The 24,414-nt window shown below is 38.0% G+C and overlaps 1 long non-coding RNA gene across 1 annotated transcript in view; it reads left to right on the top strand.

Moving 5' to 3' along the window:
* The window catches only part of LOC104913457 (uncharacterized), a 319,967-nt gene that overhangs the window by 144,692 nt on the left and 150,861 nt on the right, over window positions 1-24,414 (top strand). Inside the window, exons 9-10 of the long non-coding RNA XR_004161534.2 lie at window positions 1,263-1,365; window positions 7,662-7,756. This is a non-coding gene — a long non-coding RNA (uncharacterized LOC104913457). The remainder of the gene's footprint in view (window positions 1-1,262; window positions 1,366-7,661; window positions 7,757-24,414) is intronic.

Genomic DNA, 24,414 nt, shown 5'->3' with positions numbered 1-24,414 from the left:
TGGGGGATGGAGCTTTTACAGTTAAATAGTGTGGTATAGTTGGAGGAAAGGACATCGTGTTAAGCAGCTTCTTGATGGAATAAGGGTCACGTCTAGGATTTAAAAAAATAAAAATGACTCATTAAAAAAAAATTGGAAAAATTCTGTCAGAGGTCACAAGCACAGCTTGAATGCTTTGAATGGCCTTCTAGAAAAGCGTGTTTGTCCCCATTGGTTAAGAACACAGTTTTCTTCACATCAGCTACTTTTATGGGTTGAAGTTAATTTCTTCCATGATGATAGAAAGGTTAACACCGTCTGCGTATAAACGCTATAAAATGCTAAGCAGGCATGAAAAGGCTGTGCAGCCTTGGCAGTTAAACAGTTATAATTGCTGCTGGAATATTGTGTTTGCAGTTCCTGAAGGAAGCAAAATGCTGCAGAATTCAGAGGAGCTTTTTTTTTTTCCTGCATAAATTCAAGTATAGAAAACATCTCCCAAGGTCGAGAAGGCTACTCTATCAGTGTATCAAAGAAAAGGCAAACGATGGTGTGGTCCGTGAATACATACACCTCATCAGTAGTTTGGTAGAGAATTAATCAGTTAATCCAGTAGACAAAATACAACAAAAATTAATCTTGTCGTGGAAAGGAATTAACTTGCACAGCAGTAGGAATACATACATAATCATTTATGTAAATTGATTGGTATTATTGCAACCTACCTTGGATGATAATTATATTATTGTAACATTTTTTTCATCTAATTGAGATGTTTTTTAGGAGTGCATCTTGTAGATCAGATACAGATATGGTATGAATTCATATAAGAAAATCTCATCACCTCTGTCAAGGGAGGTATCAAGCTGAAGGATTTTAAAGATTTTTCTGGCCTATTATTTTAATCATATTATAAGAAATTTCGTCTAACAGGACTATATAAGGTTATTATGTATTAGGTTAAGAATGTGGGGTTTTTTCATACTTTAAGTCAAAGCAAAGTGATGTGCTCCTAATGCTCTACTTAATTGACTAACCAGCACCAAAACACTGCCTGAGTGAGGGAGGAAGTATATTTTTGAATTAGCAGATCTCTACTTTTAATTCCTCTAGTTCAGAAATCTAACTGTAATTAGAAAAAAGGCATCTATATGATGACGTTTTTAGTCCCAGATGGGTAGCTGTCATTTTGAACATAATCTTTGCTTCTCCTTTTGAAGTAGAAATGAGTAATCTTGGAAATATTAATCTGACTTCGACTATATTTATCCTTTTATCAACAGTGATGACACACTTTGATTTCTTGGCATTCGCAGAATGCACTGTGGTGCAGAGGACTTCAGTTGCTGTAATTTTCAGAGTGAAGAATAATTATCACAGGGAAGTGTAAGTAAGTTATCATGGATTATTTGTATACTACAAAAAGCAAAATTCTCCAGAGTGAGGACAAAAGATAGACCAACTTTGAATCCCTGCTAAAGAGATGATGGATGGTAATTTGTAAGTGATAAAGATTGGCTTCCTTTTTTGGCAGTGGTAACCTGGTACAGGACCAGCTGCACACCTGTTCCTGCTGGGCATGTTGCCATTGGGAATAGTTGTGTCAGAACAAATAATAATAGAAAAGTAAGAATGATTCATCATGTCAGGAAAGGTCTTTAGATATTGGACTTTTTCTCTAAGCTACTGAAGTACTAAGCCTTAGCACAGCTCTTTCTGCCCTTGCCAGCATGGTCTGCGATGACATAACTACAGTTGTCGTATGTTTAGACTTCCTTTATTTTATTTATTTATTTATTTATTTCTGGTGTAGGGAATAAGTGTGTTCACTGGGTGGGGGGTATTCTGTAGCGAGCCTTGCAGAACTTTCCCTCCCTACTTCATGAAAGTAATTTGGATTGCTTGTGCTTAAATATCCATATGCGTAAGAACTTCTTCACGGTGAGGTGACGGAGCACTGGAACAGGCTGCCCAGGGGGGTTGTGGAGTCTCCTTCTCTGGAGATATTCAAGTCTCGCCTGGACGCCTACCTGTGCGACCTGGTGTAGGGAACCTGCTTTGGCAGGGGGTTGGTCTTGATGATCTCTAGAGGTCCCTTCCAACCCCTACAATTCTGTGATTCTGTGATATAGACAGGCCAGCAATCTCTGTAAATGGCATAAAAACTTACATTCTTAGTGAGCATTCTCCTAAAAATGCAGTCTTATGTTGGAGGGGAAAAGCTAAGCTATGCAGTTTATTTTTACCACAGGCAAAGTCAAAGACAAGAGGCCAGATCCAATCAAATGAAGTAAATGGAATTACCCTGAATTTACTCCTGTATAAGTGGGAGCTTGTTTCAAGCCCCAAGCTATGTGAAAATGATTGTTGTTCTTGTTGCTAGCATTGCCTGTATGAAAGTTGACATAAATATGACCCAGAGTGAACTTGCTTAGCAAGTGATAGGCTGTGTGTTTTCACCGTGAGTAAAAGGCCTTAAGAATTGAAGTCTCAGATTTCTGAAGGAAAAGAGATGCCTGGGTTCTGTTAAGATCAATAGGAATTAAATACTTAAGTTACTTGGACCTATGCCTCAGAAAGCATTTAAGAACTTTTTTAGCAACTCTGCGATCTTCTCAGCACTATCCTCATGATTAAAATCTGACTTTTTAACTGCTGTGAAACACTTGATGAGAATAAATGTCGAAGTTTGTTTTAGGTTGACTTTTTGTAAGAAATCAGCACTATGGTTTTGCTGACTTATTACCTGGGAAATGTTAGCATACTTTTAAACTTTGCAAGCAGCTGAGGAGGTGAAAGTTTCCATTACAACATTTGGGAACAACTGCACTCCACAGTGAGGAGAAATCCTGCATAGACACTTATATGGAGTTGAAGAATAATCTTGTAAGCAGGTGTATTGCGACTACAAAAGGAATTTAAATACTATATAATAGTGTATGACTTGTTGGCTCCCCTCCTCCCTCATTTAGAGCAGATGGCAGAAGAAAAGGGATTCGGTCCTTCTGCAGACTCTTTCAGTGTGATTTAAACTATTTCAGGTCCCATTATTGTTTTGCTTTAGCTATTCTCTTGTACAGTATTGCTGTACAAAAAGATGAAAACTCAAGAGAGGGCTTGGGCATACATGAGGGTTATATCAGTAAGAAACCTGCTTGTTCTAGAGGAGGGTAAAAAACGTATGCACCCAATGCTTGTGTGGTTTGGTTATAAGTTCTTCTCTATGTAGCCTGTTCTGCTGCACGTCTCTTTAAAGCTGTGAATATAAGACATCAAAAAGAAACTGTGTGTTTTACAAATACAGGATTTATTTATCCTAGCTCTGGTAATTCTAAGTTTGAATTATACCTTTAAATGCTTGACTATGTGAAAAAGTTTAATAAAACAAGCATGTGCTTGCATATATATATGTATAAGTATATATGCACTGAAGATTTAAATATTGTGGCAGAACTCAGCTCCAAAGGCTGTTGGAATGGCTGTTGTGTACCTCTCCTTCTAATGGTACCCCTGATATTTCAGAAAATGAAACAAGCCACAACTAAACTGTAACTAAGGCCAACTTATATTAGGCAACAGCAACCTCAGATCTTCAGTTCTCAAGAGCCTGTGAAAAACACTATAAGTTCAACTGAACTAGTAAATTGTGGTTAATTAGAGGGAGGGAAAAATAATTCCTTTAATTGAATGATGAGCGCACAATGAAAATACTATTAGGCAGCTTCCGAAAAGATATGCAAGTGTGGCAAGTTTCTGCCTTTGCACAGGGGGACCTTGGTAACGTAAAACATGAAGAGTGAAGCTAAGCAGGTTCAGACTTGGTATCTGCACAATTTTCAAATTGCTTTCGGAATTTGAGAGTTGCAAGAGTTCTTTCAGCTGATTCTTGTGTAGTCAGAGCCTGACAAGCGCAAGAGTAGAAAAGCTTCCTAGGTTACAGATCTTTTTCCATTTGCGGTTTCTGCAGGAGATGGAGATCTGCTACCACAAAATTGGTAGGCATCTTGTGAAAAAAAACAACCAAACAAAAAACCCCCCCAAAACCCACAAGGTGACAAAGAGCACTAAATTGCACACAGCAAGCTGCAGAAAAATATTTTCTTCCTTGTAGAACAACAATAGATACCATGTCCAAATTTTTCCATTAGTCAAAATAATTCAACAGAAGGAAATTCTACTGCTGTTGTGCTTCAGAAATCTTCTAATAACCAAGTGATGCTTAATGTAGCTTTAAAGCTAACCCCCACCCCATGTTCTTTCCATCAAGCATAACTGTTTAGCATCTTGATATAATATACAGCTTTCAGATCAGAAATGTAGTGGTAAGAATGATTTTGAAACTTTCAAACGAGGTCTCAGTGGACATGCATGGTGTTGCTTTTTTGTTTTTGTTACTGTTGTTGGACATGTTGACTGATTGAGTCCCTAAAAATTACCTAGTGTCACCTAGTTGTGCTTTGCATGGCTTGTCCTGGAATGTATGTGCAGCTAGGGAAGTAGAAGGCAGGGTTTCCTAATGCTGGGCATGACTGTCAATTTCAGTTTTGAGATGACCAAGCTGAATTTTGCCAAGTTCCGCATGATAAACCATTGCATAGCTCTGAGTCTTCTGCCATATTTAATTTGTTTTGCCAAAGCATATTAAACATTGCTGTTCCACAAAGTTTTGAATGAAAGAATTATAAACAATTACAGTATAATCACCAAAGTTAAAGAACTGTCCTGCCAACATGTGTGCAGATATGGCACCCAACAGAGAGGTTTAGAGATGGGATTTCTGTTCTGTTCCTGTTCACTTAATTGCAAGCTGTTTGTCAGAATCTGGGACAGTTTTAGTACTGAATGTTCAGAGAGGATGCATTATTTTTTGTTGTTGTTGTTCATGGCAGTGTGCAGGTACGTTTTTCTTTGTTGCCAGAACAAGAATTCTGTCTCAAAACTCTGAATTCTGATTTTTCCTTGACAGTTGCCTCAGTTTTTTTGTTTATATTTATAGATAGATAGATAGATAGATAGATAGATAGATGACAAAAGTCCTTCAGTGTAAAGGCTCTACTTCTAACGCCTATATAAAAAAGAGGGATAGTCTGTGCAAAAAGGAGTCATTTAGAACATAACAGCAGGGAGCTCTGGAAAGCATTGCCCTGTGTTATTGCACAGACTGCTGCTTCACAAGGCTTCAGGCAAATTGGAAACTGTGATTGAAAAAAGCTTGAGAAATTTGAGAGGAAAGGTGCAATTAGTGTCAGTTAATAACAAATTAATTATAGAAAGAATGATGTTCAATTATTTTATTTTGCCCAGTATCTTTCCAACAGATTTATCATCTGTCTGCGTTCTGAGGCTGCATTGTTCAATTTATTATTGGCCCACTGTCTGTGTATGTATGCAGATGATTTTGAAAGTAATGCCTCCCATTTACCTCCATGGAAACTACAACAGATCCAGAGAGCACAGTAGCACTATTTAGCAAATTTGCATCTACAAAACATTATCCTTCAACACGCTCACCACCTTTAGCTGTGCATTTTCACCAGCAGTGAGCCTGTGTGTCATGTTCATGAAAATCTGCAGTAGGTGAGGTGACCCACTGCTGAAATGCACCACCCACAGCCTCACTGAGCTCACGCCCACTGTTTGGCCTCATAAACATTCACAAGCATCGATGAATGTCAATGGATGAAATTTTTTCCCCATGGAGGAACTCAGTTCCACCCTTTGCTCCACCCACACTTCCACTCAGGCGCCATTCTGTCACAGTGCCCCTCTGCTGCCATCTGTCACACAGCAACACCACGGCACGGAACGTTGGTGGGAAGGTTCAGCCTCTGCTGCCATCCCACCTACAGCTGCCTCTGACATCACAAAATAGGAGGCATTACTTTTGGAGCAGTTCTTAAATTTCTCTTTCAGTTAAATGCAGTGAAGACAAATGCATAAGAGAATGTTTTTAATAGTACTGTAGTGACATTTTCTCCTGGGCTTCAGCCATGCTCTTTTATCTATATCCATGTGCTCTTTAGATGGGCACTGAGGGGTTTATTTGGTCAGCTGTATCAGTGGAAGCTGGTTATATGTAAAATTTGATACTTGCTTTCCTTTCGGGGTTGGATGCAAGTTGAAATGCTCAAATATCTGACAATTCTTTACTGATGTTTGCATACCCACAATTAGCTGTGGGAGGCTTATTTTGTTATATAGCGACATCCCCTCTTCACGTCTAGGTGAAGTGAAATAATCAGAAATCACCAGCCTGGGGCCCGCTAAAAGTGAAGCTGTTCTGAATGCCAGGAGGAGTCAAACGATGAGGAAGTCCCACTCTGCAAGAATCTCCCTGTGGGAGTTTTTCCATTTAAACTGTGTTATGATTCCATTTTGAGTGTCCATTTCTCAGTTACTTGTAAATATTCTGCATTCCTGAGGGATGCATCTTATTTATCGCTTCACAATTATGCACCAAATTTACTGCTCTATGAAAACAATGAGTAATTTGTCCCTTCATGAAAAAGGGGACTCCTGGGACTGCAGATGATTAGACTGTTGCAGGGCTGCTTTATCAGCCATTTTATAGCCTAAGTTATTACCTTCAGCTGTTTTTTATCTTTTGTTTACCAATAATTGTTTGCATCAGTGTTTTCTGCAGTCTTTTTGTCTTTTATCACTATGACTCTGTCACCCTCCTCTCATTACCCATTTTCTGCTTCTGTTGGCTGGCTAGTTGTAATATGATTTCTGTGTTATTGAAAAGCAGCTTTCTCTCTATTCTTTTTCAGTGCTGCTTCTGAAAGCTGTGATTGCAAAATTGTACCAAGCAAGTCAGCTGGATTTTATTTATCTCTCTCTGCTATATTTGCATTTTGCTGAAAGTCATTCCTGATTTATTTTTTTAGTAAACATAATTAGCTCTTGTGAATAGGAAACTCTTTTTCTTGATTGCTTTTTAGTGGAGCACTTTTTTTTCTCCTTTGAGACACAGTTGTAAACAGGACTGTTTGGGGAGGTATTCTTTCTGTTTGGATTTTTTTTCCTAGGTAGGAAGTACTGCTAGCCTTTGAAATCTGCAGATCTCTTCTCAATACAGAATAACTGGAAATCTTGCCTGTTCTCCAAAACCATTAAGCGTGATGTGCCAGATTCAGTCACTGACTTATACTGATGGGAGTTGCTGAGTGTCTTTCTGCTCAGTTAATTAGTTCATTCTCTGATAAGTATTATTTGGAAGATACCTTATGGGCATAGTATGATGAAACAGTATTGAAAAGTACAGGAGTATATGCAGTGGTGCTATCATACCTAGATGTTAATCTGACACTGATTTTTCTGTATGTTCCTTATGCTCCTTTTCAGTGAAAACCACAGACTTACTCTATCATCCATGTTACATTTCTTAGTCTTGCTTAATCTGTGAGTCTTACATTCTCTGTTCTCTGCCCATTGGTAGCTTAGGCTTCTTGTGCTAGCATTGTCCTTTGAAACAATTTTCACTTTTGTTGTGAAATTATTCTATGCTTAGAAAGCAGAAGGGTAGTTTTTATGTTAAATTTTATTTGCTATGATATGTTTTGAGTATCCTCTGGGATACTTTTATCTTGATTTTTATTAGTGATGTTAGCAGAATATAATAAGGTTTCATTACCATAAATAATCAAATGCTCAACATATTTTCTTTTTGGTATCACTAGGACCTTGTACTTGCTATGACTGAAAGGTTCTTAAAAAAAGAAACTCGTGGCAAGCAGTGGATAGTGAGGAAGAGCAACCCAAAATCGATTCTCAGGTAAGCATTTTAATTTCTATTAAATTAACTGAGCTGAGATTCATAGGGTGATTTTTTTTTTTTTTTTTTTTTTAATTCTATTTTCTAAAAACTTTAGCTGGAAGGACCTTCTTATTTTAACTTGCATTTGAAGAGTTTTTTTCCAAGCTGTTTGCAAATCTAAACAAGTATTTTTCTGTAGTCTGCCAACCCAGAGGTACCTTGTGATAGTTCAACTCTTAAGAACATCTGTCACTTGGAAATAGTATTGGTGGGTTTTTGTATTTTTTGTTTGTTCTGCATTGACTGTTGAGTATTATGATACAGGAAATGGTGAAATTTCACATTAATGGGTAGTCATGTTTCAAGGTAGCAGGCGACACACAGACATAACGTTTGTGTATGCTAAAATATGGAGCAAAATTTATCCTTGCAGGTTAGGGTACTTAAAATTTGTGTAATCATACTCAAATTTGGTAAACTTCTTTATTAAAAAAAATTAAAGTATTTTCTGAATGAGATGTTTGGTTTTGTTGCTTTAAATGAAGAAGAGTAGGAATGTTTTCAGCCAGGTTTTATTTTGTTTTGAAAGGTATCCAAAGCAACTCTAATTAATTCATCATTTCTAGCATGTATTAGGGGCCAGTGTGCTTAAAATGTAAGTTTATTCACTTCATTGATAATGATTCTGAATGCTTCGTATCATTTTATCTAAACCCTGTTACCTTTGCAGGTTTCTGATAGTAAACTCAGGTGGGTAAACCAAAAGATCAGTGTTTCACAAATGAGCATTTGTCTCTTCTCTTTCATGTCTTGACTAGCAAAAAATCTGAAAAGCTGCTCTTCAGATTTGTGTTTGAATAGTGAATGTGCAGCACTATAGTTAGAAAATACATGTGCAGGTCTTCCTAAACTTCATTTCTTGAGCACGATTGTCAGAATGTGCGTAACAACTGACAGACCAGTTAAAGGTAACATTTGTGGCTGAGTAATCCTAAATAATTATGCCAAGCCTTAGCATGTGTCTTTATGCCCAAGATAAACGCTTTTGAAATGGCATCTCAGAATATCAGTGTGAAAAATGACACAAATTATGTCGTTTTTCTGTTGTTGCCGTCATCTTCCAGTTGCTTTCAGCAGATTTTCATATATATTGTGGTGTCTAGGAAGGATTTCTAGAAAGCTTTAGTTTTGTAACAGCTTTCTGCACCTCTTCAGAAACGAACAGTTTGGAAATAACCACAGTGATGCAGCGTGCAGGTAAGTCAGCTGCATGGTTAGGCCGTGTGCGTGGCGTGTGGTCTGCGCAGATCCCATCCTATGTTGTGGTGCTGTTACTTATGCTGGTCTCACCTGTATTGAAGCAGGTGCAAATTTCTGTGTGCCAAATGTCCAAAGACTATTTTTCTCCTTGGGAAACCATGGGAGAATTTTCCTTCTTAATACAAAAAGTCACTTAACAACAGCTTCAAATGGCAACAATTGCTAAGAGAATAAATATATGGATTATCTTTGCAAGTGTTTTTGCCCAGATTACACACACAGGAAATGCGTGTGCAATAACAGCTATCGTGCAGCCATTCTTAATAGGATATTCAACAATAACTTGGATTTAAAGGAAGCGTGAAAGGAACCTCTAGACTAGAGTTCTTTGCCTCTAATTCTGAAAGATTCTTCTAGTTCTGTTTCATTATTGTCTTCTAGGTTTTTTTTTGCCTTTTTTTTCAATTGTGCTGTACCTTTCTTGCTGTGTTGTTTCCTTGAAGATTTTCTGTAAATGTTCAAGCTGAGTTATGTTCCAGGCGCTTCAGATCACCCTCCCCCACCACCACTCTCTGTGCATACTCTAAACCTGCCCCAGCAGAAGATTCACCTGAGCATCAAGTGCAGGCAGAATTTGTATAGTGATACCTCATGAAGGCAGTCAGTATCTTTGAGGTAGTCCTTAGGCTGGAGCTGCTTATGTTGTTTGCTTCACTTGGGGCATCACTGCTTCTCACAGTAGTCAGTAAATCTCAGCCTTTTGAATGCTGGAATCTAATTACCCTGCTTTATTCAAGCAGCTGTTACAAAGAGCTGAAAGTAGAAGTCCCTTTGGTGCCCATTACGAGCTGCTTTCGCTGTTTGTTTTGCAGAAGCATTTATGTTCTCCATAAATAACAGCATTGACTGTCTGAACTGTGGTGTAGGGAAATACTTACATATCTGAGATAAACAAAATCTCATGTCTGTCTGATCAGTGCTTAATGATGGCTTTGCACAGTTGCAAAAGCAGCTCTGCTCACTGTGCTTCAACAACTCTTCTTAGATAATTTGGCCAGGTATAAAAATTTTAAAGGGCATGTGTGTCATCTGTCTTAATTCTTATCTCATATTTTTTATTTTGATAAAATGCTCAAGTACTGGTCACTGGTATCACTCTGAGTAGTAAAATTGTTAGTTTTCTTCTAACGACTAGTTTTGTTCTAAAAGGACTGCTGTCCAGTGCGTACTTGCAAGTTTCTGAGAGCTGTGCAAGGATAATTCTTTCCACTATCAACCTGCCATTCAGAAGAAAGTAACTTGAAGGCTCACCACAGAGATTAGGGGTTTTTTTCCTTTTTTGAATTGGTCATTGGAGGGCATCTGATAATGATTTTTGTGCAAGACCCCTGACCCAGAACAGCAACTTTGTATTTCTGCCATGTTGCAGTCAAAATACATGTGTGGCTTGCCAGCCGTGGATCACTGAAGTCATTTGGATATTGTTGAAGAGCAGTCAAGTAAAATATGTGTTAGTCATTCTGAGATCTTTAAGTAAAAAAAGGAAAAGTTTGTGGGCTTAATTACTAAAAGCAAATGCAAGGGAAATATAAGGAAGAAAATTGCTGTTAAATACAATTTTTAACCACTATATGGTAGTAACCAAGAAAATAAAATATTACAGTGTGACAAAGCACATGCTGAGAATGCTTTCTTTGGAATTAGTGGATTCCATCTCTGGGATCTCACTGGTTGGTGCTTTTTTCATTGCTTGTCACATTCTTGAGAAAGGTTGAACAGTTTTCTTATGAAGATACTGAAGCTTGTAACTAAACCAGCTTTGTGAAGAGGCACTTAAAGACTTTTACCTATCGGACACATGTTGGCTTTTAGTGCAGTGTTCTTCTCAGCCACTGAAGGATCTTGACAAATATCTTTTTCTTGTAATAAGGTCATTGGTTATAAGGATGGTGAACACTGGCACAGGTTGCTAGAGATGTGGCAGATACCCCATCCTTGGAGATGTTCAAGGTCAGGCTGGACAGTGTTCTGAGCAACCAGATCTAGTTGTAGATGTTCTGGTTCATTGCATTCTACGTTCAAGAAGTAAGATTGGGCTCACAGAATGTAAACTGGAAGTCATTTATCTGTGAACTGTTATCAATACTTTCTTCTGTCGCAAGTATAATGAAAAATATGAAATATTTAGTAATAAGCATTAAGAAAGCAAACATACTTTCATATTAAAGGAGTTCCCATACCTGAAGGTATATGAGCAAGCTAGAAGATATGAAAGAATGCATGTAATTTAGCAGTTAGCATATTTGAAATAACTTGGGTAATGTTTTCATAGGTGTACTTGTTATCAAAAAGATTTATATTCTGTATTACTGAAAATGCCACTGATTACTACATCTTCTGAAGAAACTGAAGTGTAGCAGAATATCAGTGACTGAGATCTTGTGATCATTTTTACTATTGATTTGAACAGGCTGTCAGAGAGCAGTGGAGGGTCAAGCTCCCAAGAAATGAGAATATGGTTGAAGAGTGGTGATTGCCTGTCCCAGATAATATTCAGGGCTGATGTGAGAAACTTCCTGAACAGTAGTTTTGCCATCAAAGAGTTGTTTTTTGTATAGTGGTCCTGGCAGTCGTGGCTCAGCCCGCTACTTTGCTCTCCCCGATTCTCTAAGCAAAAACCATTTTACACTGATGCTGAGATGTCTCCACATAAAAGTGGGGTTCTGCCTGTGAGACACTGTTAGCGGAATTGAGAGTCTTGGTCCTTCTTTAATGCACGTTGCTTTCAGCACTCAGGCAGTAAGCACAACATCCTATTTGCACTCCAGAAAATGTCATCAGGATGACTTTTGGTAAATGGGAATACCAGTGCCCCCAAGCTGCATGACTCTGGGAGCAACCTTTTACTGGAAATAGTTCTCGTTATTCATCACCTCTGGAGTGCAGAAATTTTCCTTTTGTACCACTATATGAATGTGCAGCAGATTACTGAGAATTGTCAAGATCTTGCTTCACCAGTAGGATGCTCTGCAGAACGAGCTTCAGGAAGAGCTGAGGATTGCCTGTGGGATACTACGAAGTTCATATTCTTCACAATGGTATCAGTCATTATTCTCAGCAGTCAGCTGTACAAACAGCTCTCACATTTCTGATATTCCAGTTCTCAAGATAAATTCTGTTTTATTTCCATATTTTTCTGTCTACTAATGTTGTTTATTTAACTGCAGTTTTCACTGCTTTTGCTGTTTATCATGGAGTGTTTGCTGTGTGCTGTTACCATAAATTGATCTCGATTATTTATTCAGAGACAATAACACACAATTTTTAATCCTCATAGAAAACAAGTATAAGAAATGTTATCTATCTGAAGCCAGATGAAAATGGGATTTTTGTGTGTGTTGTTTTTGGGGAACAAGAAGTCTCACAGGTGAATGCAGCTGAAATAGTATGAAAATTGCTTAAACTAAAATGAATTACTGCACGTCAGCAGTCTTCTGAGGCAGGATTTATCTTAAAAGAATGCAAACAAGTGAGATGGAAATAATTTTTTTATTGGCTTTCACAGTTTTGTTTCCATTATTTTAGCAACTTTCTGTTTTGTGGACTAAATGTGAACTAAAAGTACATCTCAGTTAGTATGAACTGTTGAACTTTACAAACAACAGGGAAGATTAGGTGTAGTTTCTTATGAAATGTTTAATCTGATTGTAATAAGCTTTCAAGACTTGTTATCCATTACAGCAAATAATTACTTGTGAACAGTTTACATAGTTACAGAAGACATGAGGCGTTAGATCAATTTGTAGTTCCTTTCAAGGGTACCTTTCATGCAGTAGGTTTCATATTTTTGCTGTGTTTAAAAACAAAACAAAAACGAGGCTTTGCAGAGAATCTTTCTGCTTGATAAGGTGAACTCAAATAAATTGGAATTCTTCACTCCCAGGACATTCTGTGAAGTTGAAGGTGATGCTTATGAAGAATTAGGGAATTTCCCCAGTGTTCTCTAGGAGCAGACCTGAAAAGGTTTGGAAAACACCAGGATTTTTTTTGTTAGGCTTATCTGGCAAGGGGAGAGAGGCACAAAGAGAACAGCTGAGTCACATTATCTCTCAGGGTTAATCCTCATATAGTGCAATTTACTAATTACTCCATGGTTAGAATTTTGTTTAGAAATAGAAAGTAGGTCACGACTTCAAAAATACATTCTTTCTCTGTTCCCCAACCATGTCAATTAAAACTGCTGTTTTGTAGTAAGCAATTAACAGCCATTCTGAAAAGGGCTGTCTCTTTGCTAGAAGAAAATTCTACCTTTCTTTTCTAGTACACTGAGATCTGACATTACCTGCTGTGCCATATGTAAAATCTTCCATTTTCTACTGGGCAAATTAAAGCACATTCTTCAACTTCCATCAGAACATGCACATGAATGCTGGCATATCTAAAATTTGACACTGTTGTCATAGACAAAGTAGCAGATGTTTCTTTACCCACATATGTTAGTTCACTAGATAGTGTATTTATTTCATTTTAATTTTCTGTGTTAACTCCTAGGTGCACTTATGCTACTAACAGAAAAGCCAGTATGGCCTTAAAGCTGATGCTTCATACTCCATCTTTACTTGTTGAATTTCAAGTTTTCTCTTGCTTGCAGTGGCACTTTGTTGTTTTTTTTCCCCTTAACTTGGAGCAAAATGTCCTTGAATTTAATCTCCCTAAATTGATTTACAACATATATTAATGAAGATTTTTATTGTATTGTGTTTATTGTATCTGTTTTAAAAAGTTCAGAAGGAGGGATAGGGAGAGGTTTTGAGTAGGAAACTAGTCTAGATAACCTCCCAAGGCACCTTCCAGCCTAAATTATTTTATGATCCATCTGTGGTAATTTAGGAGCAGCAGTGCCACTGGGAGACAGTGACTCAGTGGTTTACTTCTGGATCAAAGTTTGATTCAGGTCTTCTGTGAAGGAAGTTCATTGGTCTTAGCCTGAAGGTGCAGCTTTGATCCTGCAGGCTTTTTTACTAAGGAGATACCTGCGGGCGTTCACCAAATGCAGCGAGGCACCCCTCTGCACCCATAGCAACCTAGACATGAAACTGTGAGTGACGCACTTACAGCTTCCATGTGACCTTAAACTGGCTCTTGAAGAGTTAACTGCTAGTGTGTTAGAACACTCAACCCTGTTATCTCATTTCTAGGCTTTGAAATCTGGCCACGTCTGTACTGTGTTGGAAGAAATGCCTATCAGATTGCTGTTTGGATCGGCTCCTTTTGAAAAGAAGTGCACATAATAAAAGCCTTGGTTGTAGTTGATTGAAATGATGAAGCATAGCTAGTTTTTATCTTTAAATCATCTGTGAGTCTGATGTACTGTTTTATTGCTAGGAATATTTACTAGGAACAAATTAAAAAATAATAGAAGTGAGCTTCACCAAGAATTATTCCCTTAGTGGGCCAAAAAGAACACAACTGTTTTATATAGGAAAGTAATAATTTTTCTCTTTAAAGTTGTTTCTGGAACAACTTGTCTTAATGCAACCCAGGATACGATTGCCCAACCAGTTCCCAGGTAGTGGATGCTCTCCTGAACAATTCCTCACTGTTTTTTACGTGGTTTTTTTAATGTATGTTTGTTTGTTTGTTTTTTGCATGACGTCCTGTGACTTGGAATATCCCGTTGATAGGATAGTTTAGGTTCTGTCCATTCCCAAATTCTCATGCCCTCTCAGCCCTCTCACTGGCAAGAAGCTGAGAAACTGAAATGTTCTTGCCTCTTGCAGCACTGCTCAGCAACAGCTAAAACATCCGTGTGTTATCAACAGTGTTTTTCTCCTGACGCCAAAGCATAACATCATGGCAGACACTACTGAAGAAAATCATCTCTGTCCCTGAGATGAAATGAGGGCAGAGTTAGTGAGTCAAGTAGGGAATGCTCAAATGTGTTTGCTCTGCTCAGCAATGTGAAAACTGATGTGATACAAAAAAAAAGGAGTTTTGGCCTGTTGCAGAGAGATTAATTACTATGGAAATTGCTGACTGTGACTTAGCTGAAAATTTTTATTAAAAACAATGAGCAAAGAAGAAAAACTGAAGTAAATAGAAAACAGGAGAAAACAGGAGAGGAAGTATAAAACTTTCCTCTCCTGCACTTGTCAACGCAGTACGTACAACTGATGCTTTTGCAACTCGTTTTATAGCTAGCAACCTCAGAGGCAAGTGGCATCGTGTAAGTGCGGAATTTGGGGGCTGGAATTGTATGAAATGAAAAACAATTTTACCCTGGAAACGAGTGTATAGATCACTTCTCAAAGTAAAAATATTTTATTATTTCTGGACAGAAGCTGATGATTCTTCTACAGATGGTACATCTTCTGCATTAGCATCCAGGAAAACAAAAATGTTAGTATTTAATCTCTGATTGTTTTAGACAGTTCGTGACCAACCTATCCTAGAACATGAAAATATTTTAATATCCTGCAAACTGAAATGGAAATCCAGCCAAAAAAATACTGCATGAGGAAATAGTGTGATATCTGCACTTCTAACTTGAAACTGAAATCTGTTTTCTCTAATAGAAATGGAAGTTCTCCAGGCGCTTTAATTAGGAAGGGAGAAATGGGTAGAATGAGGTTGCAGTTTCTATCTTCAGCCAGAGGAGTAATCTATATGGCAGTATTTGTAACAAAGAATTCTATTTATTCCCATTCTGTGAGGTGTGGAGGAAGAAACCTTCCCTGTGCCTGGCAATAATGGAAGATGCCTGGTGGGTTTTAGAATCTATGAGCAGTTTTTGTATGATTACTGTAACTACTTATTACCAATCTTTTCCCTGGAAGAAACTGAATTTTTTTTTCTCATTTACTGTTTTGAAAACAAGGCTTAGAGTTTTGTGTATGCTGCATTAAAGTGTATAATTCATATTAATATTCCCTCTTCATTCTTTTAATCACAGTTTTACGTTTTGATATATGTTCCAATTTTTGTGGAATTAGACATGCTAACCTGTGCTTTTATAGTATGTTTACATTTTGCTTCTTTCAAAATTGGGGTAAATTTAGGTATGCTTTAATTTATCGGTTCTGCATTTTTTGATGTGTATTGCAGATTGCCGTATTTTGAATATATGCATGTATCTGTATGTCAGATTAGTGGTATCTCAGTGTCGTTTTACAGATCCTTAGGCACTACTTCCTTCAGAATTAATTATTGCTGCTGTGGCTGTGGGTAATAATAAACATCAAATTAACGTCTTAGGAACTATTGGTATCATACCAACTACAGGAATATATTCCCTTGCAGAAGGGAATAGTGTATGGGAGAGGTCCCCATCCTAGTGCTCAATTTTTGCTGACACTGCAGGAGTGTCTTCAGCTAGCTCTTTAGCTAGCACTGTTGTTGTATACGTTTCTGCCCTGGGGAGAAATGCACAAAGTTAATGAAGGGTGATATTTATAGTTGCATGTAGACAAACCTTCCGTCTTCCAGCCATCTGAAACCCCCCAAAGATTAACCACTTCAGTGAGTTATGAGTCCAAAATTGAAGACACACAGACACTTACTAAATATGTGCTTCTTTAAGAAACAAAATGCGAGAGCTTCCGTGGAAGCTCAGACGTTGTCTGCCTGCCCGCTGCAGCTATACTTGCCATGAAGTACGAGTAACCTGTTGCGAGCCGTCGGATAGTCAGCTCTCAGGAGAATAGTGCTTTCTGTCTGGAGACTAATTATTTTTTATCTGGAAGTGTCAGGGCCTGTATCCTTTTATTATCTGTTTAGTTAGGAAGCCTCATTAGAAACAGAGACCAAGTCAACTATGTGATTGTTTTAGTTAATGCGGTCTCCCAGAGGGACTTTGTGTTGGTATATTCTAGCATTTTTTACTTGAATTGCTTAAAAAATGCAGCTCTTAAAACCTAATGCATCCAGATACTTAGGCAAATACCATTTGAAGTGTATGTATAGTCACATTACCTTCAACGGGAGTACTAATTGTCCTAATATCTTGCTGTAGCAAAGCAAAAACACATAAAATCCCTGTTGTGATAAGATTTATGCTAGAGATGCATAAAACTTCTGATCATTGTTGCTGCTGCAGCATTTCCTGGCATTTTATCACCATCTTTTGAGATACTGGCTAACGTGTCCATGAGGGAATTGCCAGAACGGGTACTGTATGCAGTTTTGGGTGCCGCAGTACAGCAAGGACTATTAGAGAGCGCCCACAGGAGGGCTGCAGAGTGGCAGAGGGTCTGGAGGGGAAGGTGTATGAGGAGCATCCGATATCCCTGGGTTTGTTCTGCCCAGAGCACAGGACACAGGCTGAGGGGAGGCCTCATGGCCTGCAGTTCCTCACAGCGAGCAGAGCAGAGGGATGGCACTGATTTCTGCTCTCTGGTGACAGCTGTAGGGCCTGAGGGAGCTGCAGGGAGCTGTGCTGCGGGGGTGGGCCAGGTTGGGGGTCAGGAAGGTTCTTCACTGAGAGGGTGGTGGACGTGGAGCAGCCTCCCCAGGGAAGTGATCGTGGCACTGAGTTGCCAGAGTTCAGGAAGCATCTGGAAAACTTTCTCAGACACACATGATCTGATTTTGGGATGATCCTGTGTGGAGCCAGGAGTTGGACTCAGTGTTCCTTATGGGTCCCTTTCAACTTGGGATGTTCTGCGATTCTTTCTTAACTTCTTCAGCTGACAGATTGGCATCTTCTCTTAAACTACTGTTGAAAGGGATGTCTGTGGAATGGCTGATGTTGACAGTTTGGGGCAGTAATGTCTTAAGCTTCAAAATGCCTCAGAGTTGCATCAGATACCAAAGTAATGCATAAGTAAACAGAGACAATTCTGTTATTAGAGAACTGTTGTACAAGAAAAACCTTTTCACGTATTTCAGAATACATGAAAATACTCCTTTTAAACACTCAGCAAACAACAAACATTTGTAATTTGAATGTGCCTTTTATCATTCCTTAGGCAATAAAATAACAAAATCAATCCTAATGTTAAAACAAGCTGTAATGCAACCTATGAGAACCTCTAGATATATAATTAATGATAAACATTCTATTCATAAACTATTCCCATTTGTTTGTGCATTCTGCACTTTCCTAGCAATTTCAGGAGTTAGGAAAGAAGTTTAGATTTACAACATTATGGTCATAGACACATCACCTCATACACTTTTGCAGTTCTCTTCCTAGCAGAAGCAGACTTTGTTTTCCAAGGGGATTACCTTAATGTCTCAGGCTACTTCATTTTGCTTTGGAAATTATTACCTAGATCTAACCAGATCTGTACCTTAATTATATTGTTCTGTCTTTGAACACGTTTATATTTGGGGGAAAAAAATGGAATGGGAAACATGGTAATTTAAGTGGTGGTGATGGCCAGAGAGTGTAACTGTCATCACCAGCATAAATGACTGCTTTCAAGTTGTGGCAGCAGAACGAGCAAAGTTGTATTATCTTGTTTGTCTACCCGTTATTACACTTTGGAAATTCCCATGGTTGTTCACCGCATGCTTGCCAGGTGATTGATTAGTCCACAGTGAGAGTACTGAACCTTTTCACATGATTTTCAGTGTTTCTCTGTTCATTATTTGTGTTTATGAAGGTGGAGCAACTTCATATGTGGAACGTAATTAGCACTTGGAATTGTTTTGATGTGGTTTCCTCTTAGGTAAATTCTTTACTAGTAAAAGAATTGTACTGATCGGAAAACTTCTCAAACTCTGCATCAGAGCTGAACTACGTGAATTTCTTGAGTCAGCTAGGTTTTCTGTGCATTACGAGGAATTTGAAATATCTTTTTCAAACACGTTTTTTGTGCTAATTTCACTTTGGGTTGCTTGCTGGGAGAGGTAGCACCAAATGCAAGAAATGAATAACTTAAGTAACTAACACATAGAACTTCTTCAGTCTGAGAGTTATATGAAAAAAATACCCTCTTCTGGCTCACGTTAAGATGTAGAGAAAGAAATGGAAAATATCTGTCATTTAAAATGCACCCAAGTAGAGTTCACTGTGGGAATTGATTTAGAGGTTGATAAATAGGTCATTCTGAGTGGTCCTTTCCACTAGGCCTTGGTCACAGATCGCAGGAGATCTGTAGGAAAAATAAGTGTGAGAGCATATTCTAAAGCAACACCTTACACCCCTTTGTACACCTTCCAGACTTAAAAGTGAGGTGCAGTCCTTGCACTGACCTTCCAGGAGACTGCAGTGCTGCTGCCTCTCCTGTGCTCCGATGGCTCTTAGGACTGGACAGGAAATACCTGCAGTTTACCCAGAAGTTCAGGCAATTGCTGTAGTTCTGCTAATGCATTGCTAATCTATGCATTATACTTCACTCCACGTCTTCAAAAACCAAGGTAACAAATACTCTCCAGATTCTAAATTACCATCAGATTCACTAAGAATTCTGTTTAAATTAAGGATGGAAGGGGTAGAAAATGTAATGCAGGAGTTTCCAAGAAATTGTAATCATCAGTCAGGTTCTGAATATGAAAAGTCTAAAGGATTTTCTCTTCTAAAGACAAATCTTTGACTACTAGAATACTCCGTGCCCTAAGCTCTTTGTTCCATATTAGTTCTAAAGAATTGAGTGATTTTTGTGTTGCACATTCAATGTTGATCCTTTCAAGAATGTTGTATTCATTTAACAAATCAGATTCTTGTTAATGTAACTTATTACTTTCTCATTCTCTTTCACTTCTTCCTCAGATGCTAAGCATCTCCAATGGTAAGAGCATCCCCCTGTCTGCCTATGTAGTTTTCCAAGGCCTGAAATTGAAAATAAGAATACCACCTGACTTAGCTTCAATTAACAATTTTTCTTCCTTCTCCCATAATGCTGTCTCCAATAACATAAAAATTAGCAAATGCAATTGAAACAAGAAAAGGCTTTGAAATGAAAAGAGTAAGAATTATAATCCTTAACTTATCCATTATCACTTTCCCCTTCTGTTTAAGCCTCTTTGCTGCAGTAATCAAAATTGCAGTTGCTTAGTCACTGATAATCCTGCATCATGTATTCATTCCATTATGTTCCTGCAGGCCTTAGAAGTACCTTTTGACCATGATACAACTTGTCCAATGATTGACAAGTGTTCTGATAGCTCGTTTCACAGCTTGCTTGCATCTTAAGGGCTGAATTGCTGAAGGCACATGCTGTGGAGAGGGAAAATCATGCCTTATCAGTGCTTCCCAAATTCTTTTTCAGCTTTTCCTCTTGGGCTTCTGCCTGCCTTTACTGATTTAATTAATGCTTCTGTGTCCCTAGGTTACATACATGCTGACTTTAAATCTGTTGTCACTTATCCATTATTAAAGTAGCATCGTATGCCTGATGACTTGGCTGACAGCTATAGAATGACTGCCAAACTCCCAAACCCATTTGAGATCCTTAGAAACAAGTACATTAAAGATAAGTGTGTTTTTGTTTGTTGGTTGGTTTGGTTTTTTTTTTGTAATGAAAGGGGGTAAAATTTATCTTAATAGTTTCAAGTTTGACATTCTGAAGCTCTTTAGTGCTAATTAACTTACATTGTACTGACTGAGATATTGTTGTTTCTCCTTTTGCTTATGTCAGTGCCTCTTTGGAAAAAAAAAAAATCTTCCAAGAGCCAGCTGATTCTGCTCTTAAGGGTGAAATTAAGGAAGGTAACCACTGTTACTGTAATATCTTTAGCCTCAAGCTTGTTTCTCTTGCTCTGGCTACCTTGCTTTGAAATTTAAGCTCATATAAATTCTCAAAAAGTCCTGTCCAAGGGATGACTGAATGAAAACTTACTGCAACAGCATCATAGGTGGAGGAAATTTCAGCTTTCTGCCATTGGGGGAGATCCATTTTAGAGCCTTCTCTGTGGGAGGGAAAGCATCATGTCAGTTTCCAAGTAAAAAATGCTTTAGCTTTTACGTATTATGTGAAAACAGTGATGTGTGATAGCTCTCACTAGCCTCTGCAATTCTGTAATTTTAGTGACTACATCCTCTACACAGTTGTCCACTCTGGTTTGACTGAAATATGTTTATCAGGTTTGTTATTTTCATTTTTCAAATTGCAGGCTAGATTTACTAGGAGGAGTGCACCTGTGCATAACAGATCTAAAACTATTCATGAAAGACTTGCTTTACTCAATTAACTGTCCCTGAGGCTGTGGAGGCAGCCCAGAGCCCCTTAGATGTCTGTGTATCATGACTGGAAAAACTACAGACTGGGATCTACAAGAATAGTAGGATTTGTTTAGGGGAAAACGTATTCCAGGCTGTTTCATTTTTTAATAGATTTCTTCAGTATTTCTGTACCATTGTTTCTGTGCTCCTTTTTTTTTTTTTTTTTTTTTTTTAAACTCTTATTTTTTTTTAAATTAAATTACATTTTAAAATACGTGCTTTCACCTAAGCATCAAATGTAGAAGAATGAGACATGAAATGAATGGATGTAAAGTTCTATACAGAATAGTTAATCCTATGTTCGCAATTCCATCTCAGCCTACGTATGAGATGAGTATGAGGTAAGTATGCTTCCCCTGTTCTGCTCTTCCCAGAATTGCTCCTACTTCTGAGTTTCTCTGATCACTGTGAGAGATAGAGTTCTGTGTGATACTATAATATTCTAATCTAAACACTAATCCTCTTTTGACCCTGTCTTTCTGTTGACTTCTTCAAGCTTATCTCCTTCTTTAAAAACATCTGCAATCTTTAATTTTTAATAATGGATATTATTCAAGATGTATTCATTTAAACATTTCAGTGCATAGATGGCACAGGTGTTTCAGTTGAAATCTTTATGCCTCATTTGATGTAATCTTTTTGACAATGTTTGTCCAGGATTTAGCATTTGAGAGAATACAATTAAAATGAACCTCAGCATTTGAAAACTAAGTTTGGAAATCTCTTCAGCCATAAAATTTCTTGCTTTAAACGTAGCAAGTTTTGAAAGCATTAAAATCCCCGAACTGAGGCTTTGCTCAGTAAGATTGCTCTCAGTTCCTTTTTATCTTTTCTTTGGAACGTCTTGGATTGTTTTGACTTGCAGATGCAAAGGTTAGCATGTTGGGTCTGAATTATTGAATAATTCCTGCAATTATTGATATAAAAATGTATTGAGCTTCCTTTATCTTGATCACTACATTCAAAGAGCATCTTAGAAATTGTAAATAATTGCACATGGTCATTACAGTAGGCCACATCTAACAAGAATAACAGGAAATGTCATTTTAATTGATAGTTATTGGTGTACAGTGAGAGTAAGTGCACATTTTTGTACTAATGAGGAGACAAGAACAGTTAGAAATTAAAAGAAGCTGAAAAACAAAATTTTGAAGTTGAGCCTAATATACTTTCTGCTGTAAATTAAAGCTTTTAGAGTCTTTACTTTCCAAATTTTGTTTGTATTTCAGAAAGGTTGGAAGAAGTCTAGATGCTCATGAGCTGCTTTACTCTGTGAAATTCTTATCCTTTGTTTTTGGAACCAGGGAGTTATGTGCTGAATGTTGCTGTCACTGGGGGTTGCTCCAGGGCACGGCAGGGTTGGGGTTGTCACTCTGGGGACATTCCAAACCCACCCGATGCGGTTGGTGTCACCTAGTGCCGGTGTTCCTGCCCCTGCAGGGGGACTGGACTAGGTGATCTTTCGAGGTCCCTTCCAATCCCTGACATCCTGTGACTCTGTGAGCACTCTGACAATGACAGATTAAATTCTATAGTTCCTCAGCACAGTTTTCTGTTAGTAATCACAGAATCACCAAGGTTGGAAAAGACCTCTAAGATCATCCAGTCCAACCATCAGCATACTGAACATGTAACTGGCCTCCTTGATTCCTTATAGCACAAGTGACCCAGGTTTTAGATTTCCCCTGGCACAGAGGGATACGGATTTGCAGTCATCTATCTTCCTGAAAAATCACCAGTTCTTCTGATACAGTTTGAAGCAATTCCAAACTGTATTTAAGAGGCCTAAGGTCACATTGCCAATAACTGCGTGTCAAAGCTGAGGAGCATTGGTCAAACCTAATTGGAAAATTTGTGGATTTCCATTCTGCCTTGAACTTATTTAACTTATCCCTATTTCTGCATTGTACACTTTCGCTGGTGTTGTAGATTTAATTGTTGATTTAATAATTGTTCCCATTCACACAAAAAGAGGAGGTGTATCTCACTTGATTTTTCTTTAAGTGTTCTAGTTACTAGCTTCAGCTGCTTCTTTTATCTTTGTCTTTTGTCTCTGCGTTTATACTTACGGGAACTTCATTCAAATCTGGTGAGTGGTGTAACCATGAATAATATTACTGTTTACACTCGTTTAAGACAGTCCAATTCTTGACAGGAGATTATATTATGGAGATTGATATTGTCTATTTTTTTCCCTTAAATTCTTTCTGACTTGCTATCCATCTTTCTAGACATTTGTGAAATACCTGTCTTCGTTGCAGCTTTCCATTAAAACTGTAGATGCTGTTACATCCAGTGATGTATATTCTGCTTTTGCTTACAAAGCTGTAGAGTGCAGGCAAGCTGCATAAAGTCACATACAAAAAGATAATATGGTGAGAAGAAATTGGGAAGAGCTCAGCAAGGGATAATGTATGGATATGAAAACATTTTATTAAAGTCAACCTTTCCTCTGAAAAACAGAGCAAATAGTAAAATCAGGAGGAGTCTTGCGTACAAAAACTCACAGACGTGGTAGAAACGTAGAAGGCTATGAGTCATTTTTAGGGGACTGTCAGAACGGGCTGATTATGTTATTAGTCACAGCCAATGAGCAGTGACAACAACAAAGTTAAATTTTAGGTTTCCTTTATATGAACGTAAATTGAGGAGGCTCTGACCAGGATCAGAATGTAACTTTTGTTTCTGTTTTGTAGTCATAAAAATGAAACAAAGAAAAAAGAAATTCCAAAATCATTTTTAAGGCAGTGTACACCATACCATGCAGTGGTTTCACAGCAAATGAGGAGCCGGATCCTTTTGGATGCACTTAGCTACAGTTATAGTGCTGTTTCTTCTTCTGATGAATGCTATGAAAACAACTTCCCGCCGTAAAGAAGTGCATGTATTTCCAGTTTGAGAATTGGCTTGTTTAGATTAAGAGGCTGCCGGTGAAAAGAAAAATTCATTAAGATTGACCATTATACACAAACAGGAACCATATATCAATAAATTAGGAAAGTTATAACGATCTTCTAAGTGATCCCAGGACCTCGAATTGCCTGGGCCTTTCAGTCCCTGCTGTGCATGGTGCTCCTTGTTACTAGTGACCAGTTTTGTTCAGAAAACTTATGGAATACAGCTGTTAAAATAGAGCTTCAAGGCTCTTTGGTGTACCCCCCCTTTTTTTGCAGCCACACTCTTGCTCTCCCTTTTCCTTGCGTTTTTTCTTTTCAGAATGTTCAATGAATGGCATCTTTATTCTAAATGA

The sequence above is a fragment of the Meleagris gallopavo genome, chromosome 16 (assembly GCF_905368555.1).
Source record: "Meleagris gallopavo chromosome 16, MGAL_WU_HG_1.1, whole genome shotgun sequence".
Taxonomy (NCBI): Eukaryota; Metazoa; Chordata; class Aves; order Galliformes; family Phasianidae; genus Meleagris; species Meleagris gallopavo.
This window is presented reverse-complemented; position numbering and strand designations above follow the sequence as displayed.